Source organism: Fukomys damarensis, unplaced genomic scaffold, assembly GCF_012274545.1.
Source record: "Fukomys damarensis isolate Sample0158 unplaced genomic scaffold, DMR_v1.0_HiC HiC_scaffold_6, whole genome shotgun sequence".
NCBI lineage: Eukaryota > Metazoa > Chordata > Mammalia > Rodentia > Bathyergidae > Fukomys > Fukomys damarensis.
In genome coordinates this window covers 34,357,057-34,370,069 of record NW_022900918.1, presented here as the reverse complement: position 1 = coordinate 34,370,069, position 13,013 = coordinate 34,357,057, and the positions used below count along the sequence as shown (strand labels likewise).

Here is a 13,013-nt window from a genome sequence, read left to right as displayed (position 1 = left end):
TCACATTCTCTCCCTTTCTTATGTTGCATTGTCTTGTTTCCCACTAAAGTAAGCAAGCACAGACTCAGAAGGTTCGAAATAATCAACTCCAATCAACAACAACAAGGAGGAGACTGAAGGAAAGTTTAAAAACATGATGCAATAATTACTGCGTTAGAAACTGAGATGCTACAGTCTGTGCTAACAGCAAATCACCACAAAGCAGCTATATATGTTTGAGGTGATGGGGAAGCTGATTACTCTGATTTGATCTTTACACAGTGTATGCATGAATCACATGGTACCCCGTGCATTTGTACTAAATATGTGCCAATTAAAAGTCAAATAAACCTTAAAACAAAAATAGTAAATCCGTAGCAGATAGGTTTAGTGGTAAACATCTGTCTAGCATCATATATACTATATTACGGTTTGCAAATAGTAAGAATTATTGGTTGAGTGACTTTGTTAATATTTGATTCTTGCAGGGATTTAGCTCAGTGATTCTGCTGCCTGCCTCACAAGCACAAGGACCTGAGTTCAATCTCTGGTCAAAAAAAAAAAAAAAAAAAAAAAAAAAAACACTAAAAAAAACCCAAGAAAATATTTGATTCTTAAATTTTTGTAATAATTTCTAGTGACCACTGTTTTTTTCACTGTGAAAAATTCTATCAGAATTCAGTTGTTTATATAAATTGATTGACATATAGAAACTCGTTCATCATATAAGTATATATACAGCTGTGCTTTATTTTTTTGTGGGTTTTTTTTTTTTTTTTGGCACCAGAGATTGAACTTGGTTGGGTCCTTGCACTTCTGAAGTGAGCGCTGGAATCACTAAGCTAAATCCCCAGCCCCAGCTGTGATATATTTTAAGAAAGCCTATGTGTAAAAAGTAAAGTTAAAAGGTAGAAAAATCACAGTTTAATTATTTTTATTACACAGGCATTTCCACATAAAAATTGATTTTTCACGTAGTAGAATTTGCTTAGATACCTAGAATTCTCCCAACTCAGTAAAATAAGTAGATAATGAAATTCAGTCTACCCACATATGAACTTTTCTGAAAAACAATTGGTTGCATACACCTATTCAGTGCAAACATCTATATGGATGCAAGGAACTTTTAAGGAGACACTTATGAATTCTTGTCTTGGTGGAAATTTGTTTCCTATAACAAAATATCATTAATAATAAACCTTCACGGTCTCTGTGATGTGACACCTAACTACCAGCTACCTGTTACATGGAAGTTATAGCCTATCAAGAAATATAGATGTAAACAATAATGAGATTTTCATACTGTGGTGAATTTAGGATGGGGGCTCAAGAAGTAATTAAATCCAGTCCAACATCAGAAAATGATGTAATTTTGCTACAAATCCACCACAGAGAGAAGGTTAAAAGCAGTGGGAGCATAGAACAGTGATATTGTCTTCAAGCACATTCCTAATATAGAGAGAGGGCACTGGGGGTGTCCCCATTGATTTTTTTTTTTTTTTGTATCGGGGATCGAACTCAGGTCCTTGCATTTGCAAAGCAGGTGCCAGAACCACTGAGCTAAATCCCTTGCCCTCATTGATTTTGTTTCTCCTGATTGTAGTAAGTAAGGTGGACATTCAGGCTAATGACAAGACAGTAAAGGAGAAGCTTGAGGAGAAAGGAGGGTAAGCAAAAACTAATCATAATAGAGATGCAGTAAGTATAAGGTTAAATATCCAGATGAATTTTGAGAATAGAAATTTATAGTAATACCAATTTAGAAAGATATGTGGCCTTTTAGGCTTTATATAAAAAGGGAGGAAAGCAACATTCAAATTGATAAGCTTTAGATTTTTCAAAATCCTGCTGGTGGGTGGCTCTGAGAGGCAAGGAGATGAAGGAATATGGTTAACTATCTGGCCAGAGGATTAAGAGGAAGGCCTTTGGTCTAGAGTGAATGTGAAAAGAAGTTAAAGGAAGCTGAAAAGTGAGGGAACAAAAGTAATGGATCAAAGATCTCTTGTCAGAGAAAAGGAATGGGAGAGGAAAAGGAGTAAGAAAGCTGGAAGATAAAGTTGTGGTTAGAAATCCCTTGGAAACAGTGCATGAACCACCTACAATGAGAAGAGAGAGGGATGGAACCCTATTGGGAATTGTACCTCATATGTCACAGGCAAAATTGATCTCTTTCTTCTTTCATTTATGTATATTGGATGGCTGATGATTACACTATAAAATTCTTCAATAAAACGTTGAATAATTTATATTGTAGAGTTCACTGCTTACTGTTTAAGTGCATTGGTAGAGTCAAAGGTAGTTGCTGAGTCCTGGTGATTTTTCTGTTTTGTAAATAATATTAGAAATTAAAACAGAAGAGTAACAAGATTATATAGTAGGATCTAGTGTTTATGATGTACCTCGTGCTTGTTGCTCTCTTCCTAAAGCATGAAAAGTCAACTTGATTCCACTAACCTAGGCAGTAAAGTCCGTTCTGGAGATCGATTACATATACAGCATAGTGCCAAGTAGTAGCTAACCATAGGGCATCGTGGGTGTACAATTTTCTGAGTAAATCTCGTTAATAATAGTAATGGTGAAGATAGAAACTTTAGGAGGAGACGCATTGTCTAAAGCATTGTTGGTGATGGTTTCAGGGGTAAATGCTTATTTCCAAATATGTTACATCAATAAAGCTTGTCACATGTTAATGTTATCCCAACAAAGTAGTAAATAAAGTCACCAACTATGAAATCTTGGGAAGAAAGCCAATAAGCAAGGCAAGCAGTGGTGATTTAGTTCCTTCAAAAGCCATCCAGATCACACGAGCTTATTCTTGAACTATTTCAGCATTCAGAACTTCTTGTTCCACTAGATTGTCTGACTTTGGGTGCTTGGGTTTCTGCGAGTATGTTTGGTCTTTATTCAGAGTATCTTGTCACTTCTCTTTGGATCAGAAACTTGTATGTAAGTGAAAGTGATTTATCTTAATGAACGTGGGTAAGTCATTTTAGTCTTACTTAAATACAATCTTTCCTTTTTAAAAAAGTTTATAGAAATGGCTATAATTTAAGCTAAGGGTCAGAAAACTGTTTTTAAAGAGTCAAACATAGGTTTTGCAGGCTGCCTGCTTTTGGGCTCAGCTGAACTCTGCCATTGTGCAACAGTGTAGTGATCTCAGAATGGTTGTCTTCCAATAAAACTATTTGCAAAACTAAGCTGAAGTTTGGATCTTAGCTTAAGGTATAGAAGCAGAGAGCATTTCAACTAACATTTATGTGTTTAAATTCAAAAATGTTAATATTGACAATAGTAATAGCTATGCTTTGGGGAGAGCTTATTATGTGCCAAATACTCTAAAGGAATTCCTTATCTCATTTAATCCTCAAAATGTCTGTAACGGCAGCAGTTCACATCTATGGACTATACTGATGCTGTATTTAAAGCAGTTGCATTATGTAATAGCTTCGAAAGCTTATTTTTAAAATAAATTACAAAAGGCCATTGCTGTTAAAGTAGTTCTTTCTTTCTTAGACTTCTGTATATTCCAGAAAAATAAATATTTAGAAAATCCAAAATTAGCCATTTTACCCATTAGGAAACAACTCACAGCCTAAAAAGGTATCTTTAAGAATAAATTAAGCTGCTTAAATTGTGTTTTGAAGCTGCAGACTTATTTTGTTACTTGGGATTAATTGACCTAAATTTAGAATTAGTAAAAAAGCACAGAAAACTTTTATTTTCTATTCTATGGATAATCATAAGAAAGTAAGCACTGATTTTTATAGTTTTAATGTTTCACTTTCTTCTGAGAATATATTATTATTTCACATAAGATTGCAGTTTATGATAAGCAGTTATTTTAAATATACTCTTATTTTAATTATAGATAAAATTCAAATATTGTCTTCTCTATCGTTATGTAAGAATGTGTCAGTGTATATATATCCACTAGGCTGTACATGCATCAAAAACTTACCAGCACATTGCATCGATATACACAGGAGGTAAGCAATTTTAACAAAATGCCTCTTTAAGAAACTCATGAATGTATGGAAGAGACTCAAGGAAGCAAGAAGGGCTCGAAGCCAGCCCCTGGGTTCACTGCCCAAAGTCAGCTGTCCCCACCCCGGTAACCCCGGCTCTCCTCTGGATCTACCTGACAGGAAAGCTTAACCTCCATTAGCTCCTCATGTCAAGTTTTCGTGAGCACTGTCACGTTTACCAGTGAAGTCAGAGGAGGTTCCTTCTGCTATGTTCGCGCAATAAATTAACTAAAACTCCCACTAAGACATGCCTCCCTCCCCAGTGTTTTTTTTTTTTTATTGAGTTTATTGGCACATTTTAGGTATACAGTACAGTTACCTTCATCATTGGGATCCTGTAGCTCTACATGACAGGTCTTGGTTCTCATTTTTTCCCCTTGTCCCTGCCCTCCCTTCACCCCCCCTCCCCTCCCCATTTACAAACACTTTACTTCCATTTTTTAATTTTCACATATTTTTTTCTTTTCCCTTATTACCTTTCCCCTACCCTTCCCACTTTCCCTACACCTTTATCCCTTTTCTTCCTATTTCACAATGTCAGTTATCTCATTAGGATCTTGTGTACCATTATAGTTTTTCACACCAGAGAAACTATTCGGTATTTACACATGTGTGACTTATTTATTTCACTTAGGAGTATATCCTCACTATGTATCCATTTTCCCATGAATGACTCTAATTTCTCATTCTTTATGGCTGAGTAGTATTCTATTTTATAGAAAAACCACGTCTTCTTTATCCAGTTTCCAACTGATGGGTAAATGGGCTGTTCCCCAGTGTTTCTTGATCTCTTTCCCATCACCTACCTCCCTGTCTCTGAAACTTGACCTCCAGCTAAGCAGCATTTCCACTCTTCCCCAGCCTTGCATTCTCTGCTTGCTTTCTGTAGAGCAAAACACAAAAGGCCTCCTGCTGAGAGGATCAAAAGAAAGTAAAACAGCCGTCTTCATCCACTGTTAGCCCTCGCAGTGCCCCATGCTATCTCTTCTTTTCTTATTCTGCTTTCTCTCTTTTTTATTCATGTATTATTCTGACTTGGGTCTCTACTAAAATGTTGAACAGAATCAGTGACACTGAATATCCTTGGCTTGTTTCTGTCATTTGAATCTGGTGCTCATCAGTTCATCATGAATGTGCTATGTAGACTTTGTAGATGCCTCTTTCGTGGTAATGAAGTTTGCTTCTATTTCTAAATTGCTGAGGGCTTTTCTCATGATGAGTTTCTTTTATCCAATGTTCTCTTTATCTATTGAGCTGACTACTTATGCTCTTCTTTAATTTGTATTGCAAGGCTTTGGAATAATAGATTTTCTGATGCTGACCTGTTTTAGATTCCTGAAACACTTGATTTTGTAACATTACTTTCAATACCCAAATACAATATACTGCCATTATATTGAGGACTTTTAAATCTCTATTCATAAAGGTGCTTGTCCTGTGATTTTCCTTTCTTTTACTCTACTAATCTAGTTGTGTTAGGAAAGTTATATTTTCTTTTTAAACTAAAAATATGATTTCCCCATTTTCCCTTCCATAGCTCCTTCAGAAAGCTCTTCTGAAGCATCATCTGGGCCTGGTGTTTGTGGTTGGGTCCCTCATGGAAAAGAAACAAAAGAGACATTGATCGGTGGTTTATTGTATGATTTAATGTTTATAATTTATTGGCTCTGTGGCTTATTGCCACTTGCGATCTGTAGTTATTAATTCTAACTAGTGTTTCACAGTTATGGTATTCTATCAGGATGTATACAATCCTGACATCTATGTGTCAGTGTTGTTTGTTTATAACTTTCTATCACAGAAGCAAATGACTTCTGATACTTACTGCTTGGAGTTAGGCTGGGTGTCACAGATTGGAGGCACCTTCCGCCGTAAGATTGCCTGCTGGACACATCAGCTACAAGCTCATGGAGTACCTGTGCCTCCCATAACTATGACCAATAGGCTGCAATTCAGGGGTTTGCACTGCCCACCTCGAGTTTGATTATTTGCTAGAACAACTCAGAAATAGAGTGCTATATGTATAACTAGATTTTTATTACTGAACAAAAAATACGAATCCGATCTGGCTAGAAGAAGGGAAAGGCCTGAGAGGATCCCAGGTGTGAAATTTCCAGGGTCTTTTCTCTGTGCAGTCAGAATGCACACCCTCAACACACTGATGCATAGCGACACACGCACACAGCTTCCCTAAATCAGGGAACCTTGCTGAGATTGTGGTCGGAATATTTATTGGGATTTTGTTACGTAGATGTGAATTGTTGAGCCACTGGCCATATGCACATGGTAAGCATTTCAGGCACATCCAGCTCCCGTGAATCTTCTCATTGCTATAAACTACCAGGTCCTCCATGAATAACAGATGCTCCTATAATGTGACAATTTTCAAGGATTTAGAGATTACCTCTCAGAACCCCAGGGGGAAAAACAGCCAAACCTGTATCTTTGGTTCAAAGAACTAGCTTTTAGTTTGGTTAATATTAACAATTTCCATCTGTTCTACTTCAATTTTCTGAAATGACTCGTTTATTCCTAGTCTTTTTTGTTACTAACACCTTCTATTTCTTTGTTATATTTTAATGTTTGCACATGTCCTTCTGAATTTCCTCTTTTTATTTATCTCTTTCGGTTTCATATAAACTTTTTGGAAGTCCTTTGACAAAATCAGTTTTATCTAGACTGAATCCATAATCTGAGCTTTAGAAGTATGTTGTCTTTCTTCATAGATATTTCCATGCTTTTTAAAAGATTGGCAAGCTGCCTCATTTTGCTTAGGCAGTTTTGTTGTTCCTCTCACCCCTTCTGTGGTCTTATACTTTCTTAGTGACTAGTTAGTTACCTTTATTCTGATGACTTGGGGGCCCCATCCAGAGCCAGGTTTTTAAATGTCATTTGGAGGCTGCTGGCCCCTTGATTTTGGAGGTGTCACAACTCGTGTGTATGTGTGTGCGTGTGTGTGTGTATGTGTTCCTACAGACTGAACCCAGTCTTAACACTGAGCTACATGAGCTTCATTTCCAGCCCTTTAGTAATCTTTTACTCTGAAACTGGGTATCACTAAGTCACTAAGTTGTCCAGGCTCTGCTTCTGTCTGCAGTTTTTCTGCATCAGCCCCCCAGAACACTAGGATTTACCACAGCTTTTGTCAAGAATCCATAAATGAGAATAGTCTGATTTTATTTATTATGAGCTGGTTATTTGTTCTACGTCTTGAAGCCTGCAGCTTTGTGTAGAGACTTAGGCCCAGACACTAGCTTTCATTGTTTGGTCCATAGCAAAAAAAGAAGAGAAAAAAACCCATGTAGCCTCTGTCTGCCAGCCTGGAAGTTTATTCCTGGTCCATTAGTGCCTTCTCCTTGACCAGTATGTGTATGCGTTGAATTTCTGGTAATACCCGTTTCTGAACCCCATGTGGATTCTTGTTTTTTTAGGACTGCAATGTGTTGCAAGCAGAAAGGTTTTCATGTAGTGTAAACTCATTTATCACCTTGTAGGAAATAGTTTTCTCTAAAAAACTAATTCCTGTGCTCCTCCTAGACATTTTTATGATGTTTGATAAAATGAAATTAAATAAAAAGAAGCATTTATTTTAGTTCCAACAAAACCCGACACCCATATTTGAGTTCATTACTCACAAGAAATGATCAAGTTAAGAAAGTAACCCATCTTGTCATAGCAACAGCCTTTGACATTATTGTTAAAAACTTTAATTTTATTTTCTGGGAAATTTTAAGTAGATTAGATCTTCTGGCAGTTGCTTTTTCTTTCATGTTCCTGGAGAATTTAGGCAGTATCTTCCTAGGTAGAATGATACCATAAGGACAGTGTGGACTGTTCAGTCAGCTTTCAGAGAAGTTTGCTCTTTCACTCTGTAGACCACTGAGGGAGGCACCCGCAGGCCGAGGTGGTGATTTACAGACAGTCCCAGAGTGGTGCAAGCACACACTTTTTGGAGTTACTGCATCTGAATGTCATTTAAGAGAATGAGGCTTCCTGAACTGAATTTCTTGTAAGCTTTGTCTTGTGAACTTCTCTTGTGATAAATACACATTCATTTTCCCATGAATACCATTACTTTTGGCGAAATTATAAAACAGAGACTGCAGGACAAACCTTGGGTGATATATTTCAAATACCTTTCCACATATGGGCAATACCTGTGCCATTCTATCTTCACAGGCTTCCACGGTGATATCAGTTCATTTCTAATTTGTCATCTGTAAATATTCATACATTATTCATTGAATTAAAAGGGCAGAGCAATTTCCATTGTTCCATTTATATTAAGCACGTCATTTTCCACTCAATTATTATTCTCCTTACCTCTAGATATTTGGCAGTCATCTTGCTTTACCTGCTAGCCTCGCAAATCCAGGTACAAGTTCTTTTAGACAAGCATTTAAAAAGCATTTCTCATTCTTTTCATTCTGAAACAATTACCTTTGCATAAGCTATGCCCTATCCTGAAAACAAATATGATAGTTTTTCTTTCAATAATAGATCCTTTAATCTTTAAATCTTCACCTCATTATTGAGCATTTTCTTGAAGGCAGGATGGATTGTTATAGCACATACTATTAAATGTCATTATATATTATTACAAAATTCACGTGTTTGAATTTAAATAATAAAATGTAGTGTTCAAAGATTCATAAAATGTTCCTTTGAATATTAAACTCCACTGTGGTGACAGAGAGCTGTGTGTCTGTTGGGCCTGTGCTGTGGTTTGAATATGTTCTGTTAGACTCCTCCAAAACTCCATTGTATTAAGGGGGTGACAATAAAATATTACCAACTTATTGTCCATCTATGAGGCTTAGAGGTGGGGCTTTTGGAAGAGGATTAACATTAGATCAGGTCACCAGGATGAGGCCCTTATAGTTGAACATGGATGGCTTTATAGAAGAAAAAGAGAAACAGGAGGATGCATACCTCCTTTCTGTCTCTTTCCGTACAGTGTCCTGTACCGCCTTGAGCCTCGGCCAACAGCAAGGCCATCACCACTTGTGGCCCCTGGACCTTAGAGTAGAACTATGAGTCAAAATAAACTTTTATAAAATACCCAGGACTGTAATACTGTGTTACTAGCAACAGAAAGCAGACCAAGACAGCATGTATTCACAACAGGGAATGGAAACACTTCCAAAAAAGTGAAAATTTATTCTTGGTTGGTGGGAAGCCAAAAAAAAAATATATATATATATTTCTTACTCTTTTATGTGTAAAGAAGAGATAGATATTCAGAGTATATATATTATATGCATACATACATAAATGTATGTGTGTGCATATACACACACACACACACACACACACACACACACACACATATGTGTGTGTGTGTTAAAATTCCAAATCAAGTGGTGATTAGGACCAAAATCTCTAAAGAAAACTAATTTGGAGGAGTGTGACCAAAAAGGGAAAGAGGAATCACTGCTTCCTGGTAATAGTAAAAGGAAAGAGAGAATTTTTCAACATATTATTTCCAAGCAATAAAGCAAAAATATTTATGCAGGTCTTTCTACAAATCTTGTCTGAGCTCTTCAAAAGGAAACTTCAACTTAAATGTACTCACAGGTGTATGTGTCAGGAGTGTTCTGCAAGGGGACTGCCTTTGTTTACTGTTGCTAATAACAAAATATACAGCTGTGTGAGTTACAAAGAAAAGAGATATAGTTTGCCTGAAGGTTCTGGTGGAATCCCTTCAAGGGGTTTCATCTAATGATGGCCTTCTTGCTGGCATGATGTCAAAGCAAAACTAGGAGTTTCATGGTAGAGAAAGAGAGCACATAAAAGACCTAAGCAAACTTGCTTTATAGCAGATCCACCCTCTGTCCCCACTGAGGCCAGGACAGTGTAGAGCTGCCTGGGAGGAAGGACACCTTTGGATGTCCAGCTTTGCATGTGCTGCCTGCAAATTGCATGGGATTTGCATAAAGCCTCATGGTTAGGTACTTGCTTGGGTGATTTTTGTGGGATTCCTTGCAGGTAATTAGGTTCTACAGACAGCCCCGTCCCTTGTCCCTTCATGTGGTCAATGGCAAGATGTGGTCAAGTTCATTCCTGTCCAGCTCTTGTATGGTTGAGTTCAATGAAATCGTCCAAAAGCACCTATTCAGAAGGGATTACTACAGCTTGCCTCCCCACTGCTTCTACTCTGATTCTTCTGAACTGTTATAGTCCTTTGAATCTGAGCCCTCTGCCAAACCTCAGAATCTAATCTAACTGGTGACCATTTACACTGATTGAATTTTCCTAATCTTCTCCTGTAAATCTGAACATAGCTCTCCTTTTGACAAGCTGACCCATAACTTCAAGTAAGTGAGACTTATTTTTATGTCTATTCTTTGTCTACAAAATGTTATCACATTGGAATTAATACTGTTTATCAGAATTAGAGTGTTAACTTGTGAAAATTAACAAATTATTTGTCAAGTGAAGTATTTGAGCCTAAGAGAGTCTAGAATCACGAATCCTGGTGGGAAAATCCGTGATAATATAGGTATTTAAATATAATCACATAATAGTTTGCTAAATGATTTTTTAGTGTCTTTGAGAAAGACAGAATTTTCTACCAAGCAAATAATAATGCAAATGGGTCCAGCTACATATTTTACTATTAATTATGGTTATTTAAACAACTCAGTCTATTAGTATTTTAATAATAACTGCAGTTATTGAAACTATTAATTGTACTTACATATTATGAAATAATGATCTTTTAAATCTAGTTCAGGAATTTAATAGTAGTATCCTTTTTTTAATATATAAATCTCACTTTGAAATAGAGCACCCTTCTTTCCTTTAGATCAAGTTATTAGTCTTGAAATACAGAGAGAGAAAAATGACATTGTGTGTGCCTAAAGCTGCTTCCTCTGCTGATACGTCAGCCAGATCAGACTAGGAAAAACTTGCGTGACACAACTGGGTTTCACTTTCTCCATAGATCTCTCCCTGTCTCTGGGGAAGAGAACAATTACAGGACTGCCTTATATTTTTGCAAGGCCAGTACTAAGAAATCCTAAGGAGAAATGGCTTGGCCTTGCCGCAAAGACTTGAGTTCTCTGGTCCCTGAGGCTGCTCCTCAGGGACAGGAACCATTTCATCCCCTGTAGAGAGGTTGCCCCAGTCTGTGTGTTGCTCATGGTCCAGGGGAGTCCACAGAATCCTGTTATTCTCGATGGATCTGGAAGGAACGTTGCTAGTGTTTGAATTACTACAGGTGGTGGGTAAGGGACTTCACTAGCACTGGGAGAGCCTCCCTCCTTGTGCTCACAAAGGAGTTATGGATTTTAGGTCTTTCCTCAGTGACAGCCCTGGTACTCCTATTGTCCCTCCTTTGCCACTGGCCAAGAAAGCAAAGAAGACAACAGCAACATGCATCAAAAACATGGCTGTGATGAAGCAAATATATTCTCAAACATAGGGCCTCAGAAACCAAAGAGGAGACTCAGAAATCCAAGACAGAAGTCTAATAGACAAGTTTCCAGTCAACAAGAATCCATGGACAAGATAGCAGTTTGTCTTTGTCTCTGTTGATGATTTAATGTGTCCAGGAGAATTAGGACGCAAAACAGACTTTCTGAAACTTCAAGTACAAATTTCAAGAAATGAGGTTAAAAAGAACAAAGTCATCTCTGAGATCTTATTCTTAAAATGGGTCATTGAGTGGGGGGAAAAACTGAAAAAAGTGGTAGAAATCATGAGAGAAAAGTGAAACAGACCACCCATCCAGATTCAAATAACAAAAGTCCTTGAAAGAAAAGAGGAACAAAGAAAAGATAAGTAGTAATAAATGAGAGAGAAAAACTTTCCCAAATAGAACAAAATCTTAAATCTTCAGATTAGAAGGGCTCACTAAATATCAAAGAATAAATGGAGAAGGCACATCCTAAGTTTATTTTACTGACCTTATTTGGTTGGCTGCATAAATTAAAAAATGACCTTCAGACTCTGAACAGGTTTTAAGTAATGTTCAGAAGAAAAATAAATTTATTGTGCATTGAATGACTCATCCACAACATTGGAAAGTAGAAGGCAATGAATATATATACACATATATGTGTGTGTGTGTATATTCACTATACATATGTACATATGTATATACTCAAATATATATACACATATATATGTATACGTATATGAGAGAGAGAGAGAGAGAGAAATGAGCTAAGACTCAAGAATCCGTGTAAAGCCAAAAAGTGCATCTGTCAGTGTTATAAGGAAGGACTAAGCAAGCACACAACCTTGATGTTTGTTTGAGGAATCTACTCCAAAGCGTGCTGATTTCAAGGTGAGTAAATCATAATCCATGTAACTGAATAAAAATGAAGATGGAAGAGAGAGGAAAAAAGGCATGAGCGCTGGATCTAAATGGAAGATAATAATAAAAATGCAAAGTAGAAATCCTTGAGGAAACCAGAGATAATATGTCAAATCATACTTTTGTATCCAACAAGTAATTACATTTAAAAATTAAATTTAAATACAAAATAATCTGCCAGGCATGGTAATCACACCTATAAGCTCAGCATTTGGGAAACTGAGGCAAGAAGACCTCCATGAGAAACAACCTGGAGTATATAATAGGTTCAAGGCCAGCCTAAGTTACATGTATCTTATAACAAAAAATAAATAAAAAATAAAAACTATATAAATAATCTAATGATAAGTAGAGTTGATTTAAATTATATCAATTTTGCTATTGAGCGAGCCTAGAATTTTTAAATTTTCAAACAGTTCGATAAAATAAACTACCTCCATGAGAAACAACCTGGAGTATATAATAGGTTCAAGGCCAGCCTAAGTTACATGTATCTTATAACAAAAAATAAATAAAAAATAAAAACTATATAAATAATCTAATGATAAGTAGAGTTGATTTAAATTATATCAATTTTGCTATTGAGCGAGCCTAGAATTTTTAAATTTTCAAACAGTTCGATAAAATAAACTTAACTTGTGGAACTGAAATTACTATGAGTAATTCTTTTCTTTTTTTTTTTTTTT

At 36.4% G+C, this 13,013-nt stretch overlaps 1 protein-coding gene across 3 annotated transcripts in view; it reads left to right on the top strand.

The window, feature by feature from the left end:
- Positions 1-13,013, top strand: part of Nalcn (sodium leak channel, non-selective) — a 320,341-nt gene that overhangs the window by 138,383 nt on the left and 168,945 nt on the right. The gene's annotated exons all lie outside the window — the stretch shown is intronic.